The 18,156-nt window shown below is 41.3% G+C and overlaps 2 long non-coding RNA genes across 2 annotated transcripts in view; one reads left to right on the top strand and one right to left on the bottom strand.

Moving 5' to 3' along the window:
* Positions 1–12,262, top strand: part of LOC131382271 (uncharacterized) — a 148,189-nt gene extending 135,927 nt beyond the window's left edge. Inside the window, exon 3 of the long non-coding RNA XR_009211581.1 lies at positions 12,163–12,262. This is a non-coding gene — a long non-coding RNA (uncharacterized LOC131382271). The remainder of the gene's footprint in view (positions 1–12,162) is intronic.
* LOC131382274 (uncharacterized) lies at positions 162–12,803 on the bottom strand. The gene is made up of 3 exons (XR_009211584.1): positions 12,686–12,803; positions 11,267–11,399; positions 162–406 (listed from the first exon to the last, which is right to left on the bottom strand). It is a non-coding gene; the product is annotated as an uncharacterized LOC131382274 (long non-coding RNA).
* Between the last annotated feature and the right edge of the window lie 5,353 nt (positions 12,804–18,156).

An 18,156-nucleotide genomic window follows, 5' to 3' on the forward strand; every position in this document is an offset into this window, starting at 1 on the left:
TGCATTCTAGAATTTTTCTTCTTGTTCTGATATCGTGGAGCGTGAAACCTCTTTTCATCTCCACATTCCTCTGATTCCTCATGCAGGATTCTTGGAGGTTGTCATTGGTTCCACTCCCTTGGCTTTTTCCTTTTCAGACTAAAATGAGCAACAGACCGAGCAGAATACACTGTGTTCCCAGCTGGGGAGCAGAAAGAGAGGGGAGGAGGCCACTGAGGGAGGATGGAAGATGCAGCCCCTGGCCTCGTTGGAACGTGCCATCTAGTGAATAATTTCTTCCATTTTTCCTCCAGCAGGAAAAGTTGTCTTTTTTCTCCCCCAAGCTGTTGCTCATTTTGGCCATGTCCTTCCCAAACCTTTCCAAGTTTTCTCAATTCTTTCTTCATTTCCAAAGCTCAGCTTGAATCTAGCACAGAAAAACAATAATCTTATTTTAAAAGATGTTTAAATCCAAAAACTATAACATCTTGCTTATGTTATTTTAAAATTACAGTGGGAAACAAGAGCATTGGTGGCAGGGCTAGATTCTGGCTCTGTCACCACCCGGCTCTGGGACTTCTGCCGACAACCCTAATCTGTCTCAGCCTCAGTTGCTGATAAAACGTGGACAGCAACAGCCGATTACGGGCTTGGTAGGAGCATTAGAGGCTAAGTGTGGGAGCTCCTTGCACTTACTGATTTCTTTTTTTAAAATAGAAAATTAAAAATATCTGAATCCTATTGTCTTTTTATGAATTAAAATGCACAGGCCCATGGTTTTCATAAACAGCAGTAGTGTACTCAGTGCTGCCACTGTTAATTTCTCAGCCCTTCCTAGGCAGGGCTGAATCTGTCCTTCCAGCTCCCACAGCCCCTGGCTCATGCCTGTTCCCCAGGAGGGGCCATGTTGTAGCCGAGTGTTGATAAACCTGCCTCTTCCATGCATAGTGAGGCTCTCCAAGCAATGTCGAGCCGTCCACTCATCTGCATACTTGTGTGCTGGCCTTGCCGCTTATGAAGTGCATTCATATGGCTGTAGAGAGTTGTATGATAAGACAACGGAGACAAGGAAGGGTGAGGGGATGAAGTGGGGAGAATGATGAGAAATTGATTAGTGGGTACAATGTACATTATTCTGGTGATAGATACCCCAAAAGCCCTGTCTTGATCACTACAAAATCTATGCACGCGACAAAATTGCCCTTGTATCCCATACATTTGTACAAATTAAAAAATAAATCATGTTCACAGGCACTGTGACATTATTATCTCATTTCAGTCTTACAGCAAGGCCATGAGCTAGTTCTTTAGGCCCATTTTACAGATGATAGAATGAGCTCAGAAAAACCAAGCCATTGTTCCATGGTCAAAAAGCCCACGAACTAAGTCACTTGAATGTGAATCTCAGCTTTTTTTTTTCAGGTGAATTTTGCTTTTCTGTCACCTCTCAGCCCCACAGTCTCAGGGTTCTCTGTTTCCTACATGTGGCACTATCTCTTTTACACACACACAAACTCAACTCCTCGTCTGTAGCCAGGAACTTAAATCATCCTCAGGTAGGCCTGAGGTGGCACGAGGGAAGACCATGTGAGGATAGAGTAAAGTGGCAGCTGTCTGCAAGTCAAAGAGAGAGGCCTCAGAAGAAACTAACCGTACTGACACCTTGATCTTGGACTTCCAGGCACCAGAACTGTGAGAAAATAAATTTCTGTAGTTTTAGCCTCAAAAAAACCCATCATCTCCAGGTAATCTGGAAGCTCCAGTAATCCCCAGGTTTGTGAATTCTTGGAGTGCCATTCACATTGCTGCCAGCTCTGATGGAGGAATCAAGGTACAAGACCATGACCTGCCCAGAGAGTGCCAGGTTGGCCCTGGGAGCCTGGCCAGCCTCTCTTCTTGGCTAACTCTGGGCACCAGAACCTTGTCTGAAATAATTCTGTGGTAGCTATAGAAACATCTTGAGTGGTCTTATACTCCCAAACATTATATAGATGACAAAAGTATAGCTAAGAATGGCTGAAGCCACTCAGTGGAGCAGACTTGGTCCATGGCCCTGAATAAATCCTTATGGTGGCTCCTGACATGACATCACACTTCCTCTTCCCCAAGGCTCTTAGCAAGTGCACATAACAAGCTGGTCTTCATGCTCACCTGGACCGCAGCTTTTTTGTACACTCACCTGTTCTCCACTGTGTGTCTACGTTGTCCTCCTTATCTATCCTAGGACATACCTGGGTGCTTTTCCTAAGCCTTTGCTGATCGACAGACTCGCTCAAGGTTCTGTGTGAGCAGAAGCTTCCTGCCTGAGTTCTTAGAGAGGCATGGTTGACACCCCTGTGCTAAGAAATTCTTTCTGCTTATCAGTCTGTCAGAGGGAAACAGCTCTTTCTGTTGACTCTTGACCCTATAGTTTTACATTTTGGTTGACCCTGGAAGCTTGTGTTCTCTGACCAGCTGTGCTTGTGCTATAGGGAGAGGACAGATGCTCTGTGTCCCACTCCTTTAGGACAAAACATTGGTTCCAAGATAAATTGATTCCCGGGTGCTCACAAGCAAGGACACCACAACACTGTCTCTATCAGTGTTCTTTCTGCTGATAGAAGACTGGACTTGCACTGTTTTCCTACTTTATCTCCAGTGATGCATGGGCTCACTGTGTGTCCAGGAAAGAGTTTCTTGCCGGCATCTTCACCTGAAGTAGAGGAGGAACAGGATGCCCCCAGAGTCCTCGAGGGTGGGCCTGTGTCCACTGGGGGCAGGGTGTTCCTTTCCATCCGCTGATCTTTGGGCAGCCTAAGGACACCAGGGTGGGGGCAGGAGGAAGAGGAACCATGGAGGCAACATAGGCCACATCTGTACTGAGGCTCACACAGTTTCCCCTTTGGCTTTGCCTTTCTGTGTCTGTTGAAGATAACACTTATTAAGGTAGAATCGACGTATAATAATCTGCACCTATGTAAAGTGTACACTTTGGTAAGTTTGGGCTTATGTAAACACCCATGAAACCATCACCATAATCAAGATCGGGAATATATTCTTCACCCTCAAAAGTTTCCCCAACCCCATTATAGATCAGTTTGCAGTTTCTAGAATTTTATATAAATAGAATCATATAGTATCTAGTGTTTAAAAAATTATTGATATGTAATTTACATACAATAAAATTCACTTGTTTTAAGTATATACATTTGTAAGGACTCTCCAGAGAAACATAACGAATTGTATGTTTGTGTGTGTAGAGAGAGAGAGAGAGGGAAGAAAATACTCAATTTTGTAAAGGAATTAGCTCACAAAATTGTGGGGTCTGAAATTTGTAGGGCAGACCAGCAGGCTGAAAACTCAGGCAGGAGGTGATGTTACAGTCTTGAGATATAATTTCTTTTCTTGGAGACCTCAGATTTTGCTCAGAAGACCTTTAACTGATTGGGTGAGGCCCACCCACATTATTCAGGGTAATCTTTTTATTTAAAATTGTGCCACCATCATCCCAATCTAATTTTAGAACAGTCCCATCACCCTGAAGCCTTAAACACTTTTTCCTTTGGATTTATCTTTCTATGTTTCTTTTTTACCATTAAGGTCATCAGTGCAAAAGGAACTAGACACCTCTAGTCTAATTCTTCAGCTCTTCTAATCTCATTTTTTTTCTTTATTTCCTCTAACAAAATAGGATACATGTGCAGAATGTGCAGGTTTGTTACATAGGTATACGTGTGCCATGGTGGTTTGCTGTACCTATTGACCTGTACTCTAAGTTCCCTCCCCTTGCCCTCCACCCCTCAGTAGGCCCAGGTGTGTGTTGTTCCCCTCTCTGCATCCATGTAGTCTCAGTGATCAACTCCCACTTATGAGCGAGAACATGTGATGTTTCGTTTTCTGTTCTTGTGTTAGTTTACTGAGGATGATGGCTTCCACCTTTATCCATGTCCCTGCAAAGGACGTGATCTCATTTTTTAATGGCTGCATAGTATTCCATGGTGTATATGTACCACATTTTCTTTATCCAGTCTATCACTGATGGGCATTTGTGTTGGTTCCATGTCTTTGCGATTGTATAATGCTGCAATAAACATACATGTGCATGTGTCTTTATGGTAGAATGATTTATATTCCTTTGGGTATACACCCAGTAATGGGATTGCTGGATCAAATGGTATTTCTGGTTCTAGATCCTTGAGGAATCACCATACTGTCTTCCACAATGGTTGAAATAATTTACGTTCCCACCACCAGTGTGAAAGCATTCCTATTTCTCCACACCCTCACCAGCATCTATTGATTCCTGGCTTTTTAATAATTACCATTCTTACTGGCATGAGATGGTATCTCATGGTGATTTTGATTTGCATTTCTCTGATCAGTGATGTTGAGCTTTTTTTCATATGTTTGTTGGCTGTGAAAATGTCTTCTTTTGAGTAGTATTCCTATCCTTTGACAACTTTTTGATGGAATTGTTTTTTTTCTTGTAAATATGTTTAAGTCCCTTGTAAAGCAAAAATTTTCTTCCATTCTGTAGGTTGCCTGTTCACTCTGATGATAGTTCCTTTTAGACAGTGCAGAAGCTCTTTAGTTTAATTAGATCCCATTTGTCAATTTTGGCTTTTGTTGCAATTGCTTTTGGTGTTTTTGTCATGAAGTTTTTGCCCATGCCTATGGCCTGAATGATATTGCCTATGTTTTCTTCAAGAGTTTTTATGGCTTTGGATTTTATAGTTAAGTCTTTAATCCATCTTGAGTTAATTTTTGTATAAGGTGTAAGGAAAGGGGTCCAGTTTCAGTTTTCTGCATATGGCTAGCCAGTTTTCCCAGCACCATTTACTGAATTGGAAATCCTTTCCCCATTGCTTGTTTTTGTCAGGTTTGTCAAAGATCAGATGGTTGTAGATGTGTGGTGTTATTTCTGAGGTCTCTGCTCTGATCCATTGGTCTATATGTCTGTTTTAGTACCAGTACCATGCTGTTTTGGTTACTATAGCCTTGCAGTATAGTTTAAAGTCAGGTGGCATGATGCCTGCAGCTTTGTTCTTTTTGCTTAGGATTGTCTTGGCTACACAGGGCCTTCTTTGATTCCATTTGAAATTTAAAATAGTTTTTTTTCCAATTCTGTGAAGAATGTCAATGGTAGTTTGATGGGAATCGCATTGAATGAATAAAACACTTTGGGCAATAGGGTTGTTTTCATGATCTTGATTCTTCCTATCCATGAGGGTGGAATGTTTTTCCATTTGTGTCCTGTCTTATTTCCTTGAGCAGTGGTTTGTAGTTCTCCTTGAAGAGGTCCTTCACATCCCTTGTTAGCTGTATTCCTAAGTATTTTATCTCTTTGTAGCAATTATGAATGGGAGTTCATTCATGATTTGGCTCTCTGCTTGCTTATTGTTGATATAAAGGAATGCTTGTGATATTTGCACATTGATTTTGTATCCTGAGACTTTGCTGAAGTTGCTTATCAGTTTAAGGAGTTTTTGGGTTTAGATGATGGGGTTTTCTAAATATAAAGTCATGTCATTTGCAATCAGAGACAACTTGACTTCCTCTCTTCCTATTTGAATACCCTTTATTTCTTTCTCTTGCCTGGTTGCCCTGGCCAGAACTTCCAATACTGTGTTGAATAGGAGTGGTGAGAGAGGGCATCTTTGTCTTGTACTGGTTTTCAAAGGGAATGCTTCCAGCTCTTGCCCATTCAATATGATATTGGCTATGGTTTTGTCATAAAAAGCTCTTATTATTTTGAGATATGTTCCATCAATACCTAGTTTATTGAGAGTTTTTAACATGAAGGGATGTTGAATTTTTGTCAAAGGCCTTTTCTGCATCCATTGAGATAATCATGTGGCTTTTGTCTTTGGTTCTGTTTATATGCTGGATTACATTTATTGATTTGCATATGTTGAACCAGCCTTGCATCCCAGGGATGAAGCCGAATTGATCTTGCTGGATAAGTTTTTTGATGTGCTGCTGGATTCAGTTTGCCAGTATTTTATTGAGGATTTTTGCATTGATGTTCATCAGAGATACTGGCCTGAAGTTTTCTTTTTTTGTTGTGTCTCTTCCCAGTTTGGGTATCAGGATGATTCTGGCTTCATAAAATGAGTTAGGGAGGAGTCTCTCCTTTTCAGTTGTTTGGAATAGTTTCAGAAAGAATGGTACCAGCCCCTCTTTGTATTTCTGGTAGAATTCAGCTGTGAATCTGTCTGGTCCTGGGCTTTTTTTGGTTGGTAGGCTGTTAATTATTGTGTCAATTTCAGAACTTGTTATTGGTCTATTTAGGGATTCAACTTCTTGCTGGTGTAGTCTTGGTAGGGTGTATGCATCCAGAAATTTATTCATTTCTTCTAGATTTTCTACTTTATTTCCATAGTATTCTCTGGTGGTAGTTTGTATTTTTACTTTACTTTTGTATTTGTAGTTTGTATTTTTATTTGTATTTTAATACTAAAGTAGTAGTATTTTACTACTTTATTTGCATAGTATTCTCTGATGGTAGTTTGTATTTCTGTCAGTGGTGATATCCCCCTTATTGTTTATTGTGTCATGTCTATTTGATTTTCTCTCTCTTCTTCTTTATTAGTCTAGCTAGCGGTCTACCTATTTTGCTAATTTTTTAAGCTCCTGGATTTGTCGATTTTTTGGAGTGTTTTTTATGTCTCTATCTCCTTCAATTTTTCTCTGATCGTAGTTATTTCTTGTCTTCTAGCTTTTGGATTAGTTTGCTCTTGCCTCTCTAGCTCTTTTAATTGTGATATTAGAGTGCTGATTTGAGATCTTTCTAGCTTTCTGCTGTGGAAATTTTAATGCTATAAATTTCCCTCTTAACACTGCTTTAGCTGTGTCCCAGAGATTCTGGTACATTGTCTCTTTGCTCTCATTGGTTTCAAAGAACTTCTTGATTTAAGCCTTAATTTCATTCTTTACCCAGGAGTCATTCAGGAGCAGGTTGTTCAATTTCCATGAAATTGTGTGCTTTTGAGTGAGTTTCTTAATCCTGAGTTCTAATTTGATTGCACTGTGGTCTAAGAGACTGTTTGTTATGATTTCAGTACTTTTTCATTTGTTGAGGAGTGTATTACTTCCAATTATGTGGTTGATTTTATAATAAGTGCCATGTGGCACTGAGAAGAATGTATATTCTGTTGATTTGGGGTAGAGAGTTCTGTAGATGTCTATTAGGTCTGCTTGGTCCGGAGCTGAGTTCAAGTCCTGAATATCCTTGTTAATTTTCTGTCTCATTGATCTGTCTAATATTGACAGTGAGGTGTTAAAGTCTCCCCCTATTATTGTGTGGGAGTCTAAGTCTCTTTGTAGGTCTCTAAGAACTTTCTTTACAAATCTGGGTGCTCCTGTATTAGGTGCATATATATTTATAATAGTTAGCTCTTCTTGTTGAATTGTTCCCTTTACCATTATGTAATGCCCTTTTTTCTGGTTTGTAGTCTGTTTTTTTAGAGACTAGAATGCAACCCCTGTTTTTTTTTTGCTTTCCATTTGCTTGATAAATTTTTCTCCATTCCTTTATTTTGAGCCTCTGTGTGTCTCTGCATATAATATGGGTCTCTGGAATACAGCACACCAATGGGTCTTGATTCCTTATCCAATTTGCCAATCTGTGTCTTTTAATTGGGGCATTTAGCCTATTTACATTTAAGGTTAGTATTGTTATGTGTGAATTTGATCCTGTCTTCATGATACTATTTGGTTATTCTGTACACTAGCTGATGCAGTTTCTTCATATTGTCATTGGTCTTTATATTTTGGTCTGTTTTTGCAGTGGCTGGTGCTGCTTTTTCCTTTCCATATTTAGTGCTTCCTTCAGGAGCTCTTGCAGGGCAGGCCTGGTAATGAAATCTCTCAGTATTTGCTTGTCTGGAAAGGATTTTATTTCTCCTTTGCTTATGAAGCTTAGTTTGGCTGAATATGAAATTCTGGGTTGAAAATTCTTAATGTTGAATATTGGCCCCCAATCTCTTCTGGCTTGTAGAGTTTCTGCTGAGGTCTGTGTCTGATGGGCTTCCCTTTGTAGGAGACCTGGCCTTTCTCTCTGGCTGCCCTTAAGAGTTTTTCCTTCATTTCAACCTTGGAGAACCTGATGATTATGTATCTTGGGGTTGATCTTCTCGTGGAGTATCTTAATGGTGCTCTCTGTATTTCCTGAACTTGCATGTTGGCCTGTCTTGCTAGGTTGGGGAAGTCCAACCTGGATATGTCCTGGATAATATCCTGCAGTGTGTTTTCCAGCTTGTTTCCATTCTCTCTACCTCCTTCTCGTACTCAAATCAATTGTAGGTTCGGTCTTTTTATGAAGTCCCATATTTCTTGGAGGCTTTGTTCATTCCTTTTCATTCTTTTTTCTCTATTCTTGTCTGCATGTCTTATTTCAGTCAGGTGGTCTTCAAACTCTGATATCCTTTCTTCTGCTTGGTCGATTCGGCTGTTGATACTTGTGTATACTTCACAAAGTTCTAGCACTGTGTTTTTCAGTTCCATCAGGTTGTTTATGTTCCTTTCTAAACTGGTTATTGTAGTTAGCAATTCCTCTAACCTTTTATCAAGGTTCTTAGCTTCTTTGCATTGGGTTAGAACATGCTCCTTTAGCTCATTGTAGTTACTACCCATCTTCTGAAGCCTAATTCCGTCCATTCATCCATCTGATCCTCTGTCCAGTTCTGTACGCTTGATGGAGAGACGTTTCAATCATTTGGAGGAAAAGAGGCACTCTGGCCTTTTGGGTTTTCAGCAGTTTTTCGTTGATTCTTTCTCATCTTTGTGAGTTTGTCTAGTTTTGGTCTTTGAGTCTGCTGACCCTTGGATGTGGTTTTTGTGGGAGCCTTTTTGTTGTTGTTGCCTTCTGTTGGTTTGTTTTTCTTTCAGTAGTCAGGTCCCTCTTCTGTAAGGCTGCTGCAGTTTGCTGGGGGTTCACTTTAGGCCATATTTACCCAATTCATTCCCATGCCTGGAGATGTCACTCACAGAGGCTGGAGAAGAGCAAAAATGGGTGCTTGCTCTTTCTTCTGGGACGTCTGGCCTCGAGGGGCACCAACCTGATGCCAGTAGAATCTCTCCTATGTAGGGTGTTTGACAACCCCTGTTGGAGGGTCTCACCCAGTTGGGTGGCACAGGGAGCAGGACCCATTTAATGAAGCACTTTGTTTCTTGGTGGAGAGAGTGTGCTTCACTGCGGGGAAACCCACTCATCTGGGCTGCCTGCATTCCTCAGAACTACCAGGAGGAGAGGTTAAGTCTGCTAGTCCTCAGAAACCATGGCCATCCCTCCCTCTAGGGGCTCATGCCCAGGGAGATCCGAATTCTGTCCCTGATCCTCTGGCTGGAGTTACTAGAAATCCTGCAGGGAAGCCCCACCCAATGAGGAAAGATGGGTCAGGGTTAGGTCTGAAGAGCACTCTGGCCGCAGACTGCCACAGCCAGTGTGTTGGGCTGTGGGGACAAGTCTTGGGGCCAAGCTGTCCAGTCTCCCTGGCTCCAGCAGGGGAAAAGCATAGCCTGGAGCTATAGAAATGGGTGCCACCCTTTCCCCCGCCCAGGGAGCTTAGCATGTTAGGCAGTTGTGAGTCACGATGCTGGCTGCTCCCCCTCCCCCAAGGAGCTCAACCGGCTTAGACAACAGGCAGCCATAGCTCATGCTGGTCACCCTTCCCCCAGGGAGTTCCATTAGGCTTAAGCAGATTCAAGCTGAGAGGCTGTAAGCATCTGTGCGTTCTGTGGTTGGGACGCTAGACCCTGGTGGCATGGGTTCGCGAATGGGATCTTCCGGTCCATGGGTTGCAGAGTTCCATGGCAAAAGCATAGTTTCCCTGCTAGGGTAGCACACTTACCACCTCCCTTGGCTGGGGGGAGGAGGTTCTCCTTCCCCGTGTGGCTCTCAGGTGTGCCACTCCAGCACACTGTTCTTCCTTCTCTCCGTGGTCAGTTTTTTTGTTGAGAGAGCCCTGTAGTCAATTTTGATGAGAAAACATCGATACCTTGGTTGCTGGTGAAGGACTCACACACTTACTATGTTTTTTTTTTTCAATGGGAGCCTCCGAATGTTGCTGCTTCTGGTCGGCCATCTCGGCCCTGCCCCCACCGTAATCTCATTTTAGTAAGGCTTTTCCATAATTGTCTACTGATGATTTATTACTTATCTGTGTGGTAGAATTGAAAAACAATCACTTTTTAACAAACTTTGATTTCTTCATTTACATTCAAGAACATTGAATTCTACTGATGTGTGTTGATCCCTTCTCTGTGTTACTTGTGTTCACAAGAGTCACCTCATCTTATTTTTAACCTCACGAGATAAGGAAGAGTTGACCCATTTTTGCAGAATAAGGAATGGAGTCTCAGAGAGGCCAACAGCTGACACTGAGTTTGACACTGTTGGAAGAGTTCAACTGAGATTTGAAAGTAGCCCTTCTGATTCTAAGTCCTTCCATTGCAGCCCAGCTGCCTGCTTCAGACATAAGCTACCCTGTGTGCTTAAAAGAGCTCCATACAGCGTCAATGCACATGACTAAGCCTTGCTGTGGGAAAGGATACCTTGTGAAGGTCTCTACTGCATGGAGGTTGGCACAAACAGGCAGGCTCACCTGGCATTTCTACCCATGCTTGAGACAGGATGCCAAAAAAGGGCACTTCTTAAAGAAACATGGAAAGATAGATCCAAGGGAAAAAGCATTTAAGGCCTTGGGGTGATGGAGCTGTTCTAAAATTAGGTTGGGATGGTGGTGGCACAACTTTAGTAAGTAGACTACAACTATTAAATTGTGTACCCTATGTTGGTTTTGTGTGCCAACCTGGCTTGGCTTTTAGTACTCATGTAGTTTATGTCGTTTTCTTTGTTACCATTGTTGGAGTCATTGGTTTTTGGAAAACCAGGTTGGAACTTGCTGGGGAAAGCATCCTTCCCAGGCCTATCCCTCTCGTCTTTCTCTTGCCAACACAGTCCTCCAACAGGCAGAAGCAACCTGGTGCTTCTATGAGGGACCTGGAGAACTTTGCCTGAGGCTTTGCATCTTCTTAGCTCTTTCCCACCTCCTCCAGCTGCTGCCTGTGCCACAGGCGCCTTCTCCTCTGCCACTCTGATGAACATCAAGGTGCAGTTCCACTTTCTGCTGTCATTTCTCATGGGTGGATGCCATCAATCTTGTCTTCTGTGTTCTAATGAACCTATAGCCCCCAACCACTCCCAACATCAAAATATGTCCTACAGGTTAGAATTTTGGTGCTACTTCTGATTTCTCTTTGACTGCTCCTTCCTGTGCCCAAGGCCTCTGGGAATTCCTTAACTGACCTTTCCATGGTACTCAGTTCCATGCCAGAATGTACTGCCATACTAGGAAACCTTTCTTCTGTTCTCTGTTGGAAGATCAAATCTATGCCATGCCCTCTCTTCATTTGATCTCTTCTTCCACTCTCTGACATTCCTACTTAAAACAGTAAAAACAAAAACAAAGAATTAAGAAAGAGTATGGAAGCTATCCATGCAAATTAGCACAGGCTCACAAACTTGGGGGGCCTTGGGCCATGATTCAACATAGAAGAAAAATTTAGCCTGACACATAAGCGTTTCCTTAGGCGTCTGGACAACCTCTTCCCTCATCAACAAGCCAACCCTGCCAAGTCTAAAGAAGGGGTCAGTTTTGTAAAAGCCTTATTATACAGGAAGAGATTTCTATTCAGTTTCCCTGCAAAGGCAGAGGTAACTTTCCCAGAAGAGCTGGTTAATTTCTTTGCTCACCTCCTGCGCACTTAGTGAATTCAAGGAAGTGATAGATTCTTGGGCCTCCACCCACACATACAGGTTATAAAGACAATGGATAGAAGAACCAGTTGCTTTAAGTTCTTAAAAATAAGAAAATGAAGACACCACAGCATCACTTCATAGGCGAATTTTGTGCCTCATGCCATAGAAATCTGTATGTCCTGGATTTTCTAGGACAACTCCAATTTCAGATATACTTGTCAAGTCTTAATTTCTTATTATTGGCTAACAAAATATGATCACCTTGGTTACAGGTGAGCCTGTGTTATGTGAGGTTATTGTCATAACTAATTTTTCTTGGATGGCGTCAAACATGACTGAGTTCTACCAAACTGTATACTAAATGAGTCATATTATTGAGATGATACATTGCAGTTACCAGGTGGTTCTGCTAATAATTAGAAACACATTTCTATATTTCACAGGACCAAGGAAAGGAAAACATCACCAGGAAAATGTTACATGTGGGGACAATTATTCTATAGGCCCTTGGCTGGGATTTATGGATATGAACATAATTCAGAGGTAAAAGTGAAATACTGGAATAATATATGGAGATTTCTTCTATTGGTGCAGAACTACAGAACACAAGAATCAACATGCAGCCAAGTCTTGAGTATTCAAGGAATGATGACCCAATTTGTCGATTACTAAGACTTTTCCTCCCTTTTCTTATTCTCACAGTTCAGTGATCCTCAAATTTGAGTAATATATTTACAAATTAAGAATTTAGAATTAAGAAAAAAAAATTTAAACCTTTAAAAGACTGTGGTGTTCCTTAAATTATTTGTAAATTATTTGGAATTATATTAAAACTTGCACAAAGCTAAAATTTAAGATTTGATTCGTATGCTTTTATATATGCTTGTTTTAATAAAAATAATTCACAAAGTAAAAACCATCAAAACCACAAAATCAGTAAGTTCAATATTAACAACATTAATTTACAGTGATGGATGATGTTTTGCTGAAACAATACGGGAAAGTGTAGTTTTCCCATGTGATCAGGAGCAGAGGAGAACCAAGTACTGGAAATCAGTGTTGGAGATCCACAACTTCCACCTCCTCTGCTAGGACATAATGCTTTTTTCCCAGGGGTCTGTCAGCCCCAGCTTGGGGAACACTGCTTTTGCCATTTATGTGGAACTGATTTTCTTCTTCTAAGATCTGCCAGGGAAAGAAGACAATGTGAAACCAAAATCCACCGGATACCCTTGTTGTTGCTAAAGGGAATTTAGGGCTATTTGTAGGTTTCAATTAGATAAAATTTTGACCTCCTTTCTGGTTTCTCATTACCATGGCTATTAGAGCAGGGGTCCCCAATCCCTAGGCCATGGACTGGTACCAATCCATGGCCTGTTAGGAACAGGGCCACACAGCTGGAGGTGAGCAGCAGGTGAGTGAGTAAAGCTTCATCTGTATTTACAGCCACTCCCATCTCTTGCATTACTGTCTGAGCTCTGTCTCCTGTCAGATCAGCGATGACATTAGATTCTCATAGGAGCACAAACCCCATTGTGAACTGCATATGTGAGGGATCTAGGTTCGGTGTTCCGTATGAGAATCTAATGCCTGATGATCTGTCCCTGTCTCCATCACCCCCAGATGGTACCATCTATTTGCAGGGAAACAAGCTCAGGGTTCCTACTGATTCTATATTATGGTGAGTTGTATAATTATTTCATTATATATTATTAATACAATGTAACAATAATAGAAATAAAGTGCACAATAAGTGTAATGCACTTGAATCATCCAAAACCATCCCCCTCTTCTGGTCCGTGGGAAAAATTGCCTTCCGCAAAACTGGTCCCTGGTGCCATAAAGGTTAGGAATCACTGTGTTAGAGCATTATCCATCTATTTCCTCTTCAGGATTGCCTGCCTACTGCATTGGCCTGGCTATAGCACAGCAGGCAGACACGTGCCTTTTCCAGAGACTCCCACACTGATTTTTGAATGAAGAAACACATCCATTAGGCCTGCCTTACATTGTAAGTGGATCCACTTGAAGGAGCAGCCAACTCTTGTATTGTGATGTAAATGGTGCTGTTCTGCACTCAGCACTTTCATCTTCTAAGTGTTTCACAAACACTGGCTAATTAATAATCCCCTTTTTCTGTGCTGCCAGGGAGGAGTTGTAAGGAAAGAATGATGGGTGGCTTTCCAGATAAACACATGTTAATTTTTATCCCAGGCTAAGGGGAAAGAAACAAACATATAGAGCCAAACACTTACTGTGTCTGCCACTATGACATTCATTATTGTATTTAAACCTCACAACAATCTTGGCAGGCAAAGAATCTTGGCATAAAGGTCTTCTTATCACCATTTTTACAGATGGTGAAATGGCAGCTTGTAAAGATAATTATAGTGAGGGATGGAGGTAGGATTTGAACTCATGTCTGTTGGTTTCCAATGCTCACACACATTCTGCTACTCCGCAGTGCTAAGAGTGGAAGTTTAGCATTTCCACTGTATTAGTCATTATTATTATCAACAAGTATTATTAATATTTAATGACCATAATATTTCAAATTTATGTAGCCCTAATCTTTGAGACACTTAGAGTTCTATGCAACTATTCTGCTCTTGCTCAGTTCAAAAGTGGTAATATTTGGATTTTGTGTTGGAAGTCATTTTGGTCTCGTTTTAAGAGCAATTTTTCATGGGTTCAAACTCTTGGACTTGTGAAAATCTGGGATTGAAAATAATGTTTGCTTTGTCCTCAGAAGTCATAGCCATGACATACCAGATGTTCTAGTCTCTGATAAAAAATTCTTGTTAACTTTTAATGGAAGAAAATGGACTGGCGGTTAGGACACATCCTTTACTCTTCCCCCCCCCCCCCCCAATTATCACTTACAAAGACCTGGGACTATGGTTTCTCCTGGCTGTACCACCCACTTCCAAGCACACTGAGTGCTTGGGAACTATTTCCTGGGTATGGGGCCCATTGTTCTAACCTAATTTTTACTGTTGGATTAAAGTATATCCATGGCCAAATAATGGTCCTATTGCTAGTCACTCTTTTGTCCACAAATGAACTGGAGTGAAACCCATATCTTGACGGCTTTCCTTTTTAGCACCCATCAGATAAGCAACCCGGGCTGTTGAGAGGAAGATGTTAGCTGACCCCCAAGGCAGGGCCAGGTGCTGAAGTCCTGCTCTTTCAAAGATGATGAACCAGAGAATGCTGTGTCACTGCTTGTTCCATTCCTGTGCTGGTACTGGCAAGTGGGAAAGCTGGGATTCAAATCCAAGTCTGCGCCTCCAAAAGTCCATGTTGAAGCTGTTCTTTTTGCTGAATTTAATGAACCTCTATCACGTGTAGGTATTTTACATTTTCAATAAATTGTTAATTTTTTATGGAGTGCCTGCTTTTCTCAAGTATTATACTATGCTAGGTGATAGGAATATGGTAGTGAAGGAAACAGCCAGAAAAATACATTCAAACTTCATTGAGCTTACAGTCTCTAAAGTACATATATTTTTTGATTTAATCCTAATTACTCTTTGTGTGTATGCATGTAGTTATATGTATACACACTTATGCATGTATCTCCGTATACATATATGCCTGTGTAGTTGTCCTTGTCCTTGTTTTGCACTTGAGAAGAATAATGCAGTGATTTATTCAAGATTGTGTAGTTAAGGATTATAGAACTTGAATTTGAATCCAGATCTCTGAATCCTAGATATTTCCACATTATGACACTGTCTTCTGTTCATAAAATGAATGGAAAATAGGGTTTTGCTGTAAAAGGTGGGCTCAGTTTTAGGGAAATAACCAAAAAACCACCTCCTTCAATACTCCCAATGGTGTGACAGCTCGTGTGCCCTTCAACAGATTTCCAAGAGTCAGGCAATGAATTCCTTTCTATGTATTATTCATCATAATAAACTTCAGCTGGATGATCACTTCTATTTGTTATTTGGGAAATTGCCTGTGTTTTATTGTCTGTATTTGGCAGGATCCAATGGAGAAAGTGAAAAGTGTTGTCACTGAGCTGGGCCGCAGAGCTGGTTATCAAGGGTAGTCTACGAAGTCAGAGGTAAGCTGATACATGGTGGTAGAATGAAGTTCACAGTGCTATGTAGTTCTCCCTTTTTCTTGAATTACCATGGTGCTGACATCCAGACTAAAGTGCTATTCTATGACCTTTCCGCCAGTTCCCTCTCAGAATCACTCAAAAGAAAATAGAGAAATGAGAAAGAGAGGCATGAATTTATTTTCTGATGAAACTAGGAAAACAGGTTACCCCAAATCACAATGTATGAGAAAGGGGTGGCAATGGCTGTGAAAATCGAACAGGAATGTGGAGAGACTGAGAAAGGCTGCTTCAGCTGCTAACATCAGAGAAAGCTGGGGGGAAACAGTAGGACCATCTCGACGGCCCAAACCAGCAGCCTCTTGTTTGTAACCACTGGGATGAGCATGTAGTCTGACTGCAGACGTATCTCTGGACCTCATCTGGCAGAGAGATGAAGCTCAGTAGGCAGAACTGAATGAGGAAATCACCCAAACGAGCCATAGATGTAAGAAGCAGCCAGTTGGCAAGGAAGAGTGGTCTGGTGGGTGCAGTGGCTCACACCTATAATCTCAGCACTCTGGGAGGCCGAGGAGGATCACCTGAGGCCAGGAGTTCGAGACCAGCTTGGCCAACATGGCGAACCCTGTCCCTATTAAAAACTATAAAAATTAGCCAGATGTGGTGATGCATGCCTGTATTCCCAGCTACCTGGGAGGCTGAGGCATGAGAATCACTTGAACCTGGGAGGTAGAGGTTGCAGTGGGCCAAGATCACACCACTGCACTCCAGCCTGGGTGACAGAACAAGACTCCTCCTCAAAAACAAAACAAAACAAAAAGCTCTCTGTCTCTCACTCTCAGTCTCTCTCTCTCTCTCACACACACACACACACACACCTGCATGTACACACATAAGAATTCTGAAATAAGAATTTTTGTTATCCTAATTCATAGCCCTGACCCTCCCCTCCCAAACTTCTGGCAAATAGCTGGTCCAGGAAAAATTCACTTCAATCAAAGATAAATACTGTCAAAAAAGTATCAGAATATGATATATATGCATACACTGTGAAGGAGAGGGGAAGGAAAAAGGAAAGGAAAACAATGGATAGTTGATGGTTAGTCACCAGAAAGAAAAATGTTCTCATGGAGCTGGTGGTAATTCTGATCAAGCTCATTGCCTTAATCATTTTAAAAACCAATATTTCTATGAAACAATAGCTCAATGAAGAGATGCAGCAGTTCCATGAAAATGCGCAACACAGTAAAAACGATGAAATGTCACCTGGCACAACTCGTGAAAATAGTGAAAGAAAAAATAAAAGCCACTGAGAAATTAGAAGGAACACAAAGGCAGACAAGAGTGAGAAAGGCAAGGAAACAGTTTGCATTTACAGAGGATGTGACGGACACAAACGATGGAGACTAGAGAGCCTCACTTGTCTTTAGAAAGACCAGAATAGCAGACCAGAAGGACCAGAATGAAGGAACAGAGAATATATTTTAACATCATAATTAAAGTTTCCAGAAATAAAAGACGACTTGAATCTACACATTGAAAGGGAACACTGGGAAAAAAAATGACACAGGACAATCAACATCCAGCTATATCCTGGTAAAGGGACTGGCTTCCCATAGAAAGCCTCTGGAACTGGCAGACAAAAAGATCAAATCACTTGTAAATACAGAGACCATGAACTACTCTCAATTTGCATCTGTTTTCCAGCCATAATTATGTATGGTGCTCCCCCTCACTCTCAAAAGTGTCATGACTTACACAAAAAAATTATACAATTGCCTTGCTTAAATAAGTAAAATAATAGAGGAGAAGAAAGACATGGCTTTAGACATCGCCACAGCAACATGGCAAATACAAACTCCTATGAATCCTCAAAGTATAACCCCCCCCCAATTTTAGATTTAATACTTAACCAAATAGTCATTCAAATAGAAATAATCTCTTTTTGGTGTGCATGAACCAAGGAGCATAATTCTCCTAAGTCCTTCTTGATTAAACTGCTAGAAAACAACCTTCAGCGAACCAAGAAGGAAGAGGAGGATGTGTGCCAGGTGTGCCCCACTTTAAAATCATTTCCTTCCACTCTTCCCAAGATATCCCCCCTCTGTACTCCCTACTTCAGTTAATGATATCCCAAAATCTGATTGTCTAACTGGCAAACTGGGATTTATCCTAGTCACCCCATTCTCTTCATTCCAACATTTCACTAGTCGATAACTCCTGTCAAACTGTAAAACGTTCCCTCAAATCTTTCCTCTGCTTTCCATTTCTACTGTCATGCCTTAGTTCAGGTATGAGTCATTTGTGTTTAGACTATTGCAATAGTATCTTAATTGCAGGAGCAATTTTAAAACATTTCACAACTGGT

The sequence above is a fragment of the Hylobates moloch genome, unplaced genomic scaffold, assembly GCF_009828535.3.
Source record: "Hylobates moloch isolate HMO894 unplaced genomic scaffold, HMol_V3 SCAFFOLD_22, whole genome shotgun sequence".
NCBI classification, from domain to species: Eukaryota; Metazoa; Chordata; class Mammalia; order Primates; family Hylobatidae; genus Hylobates; species Hylobates moloch.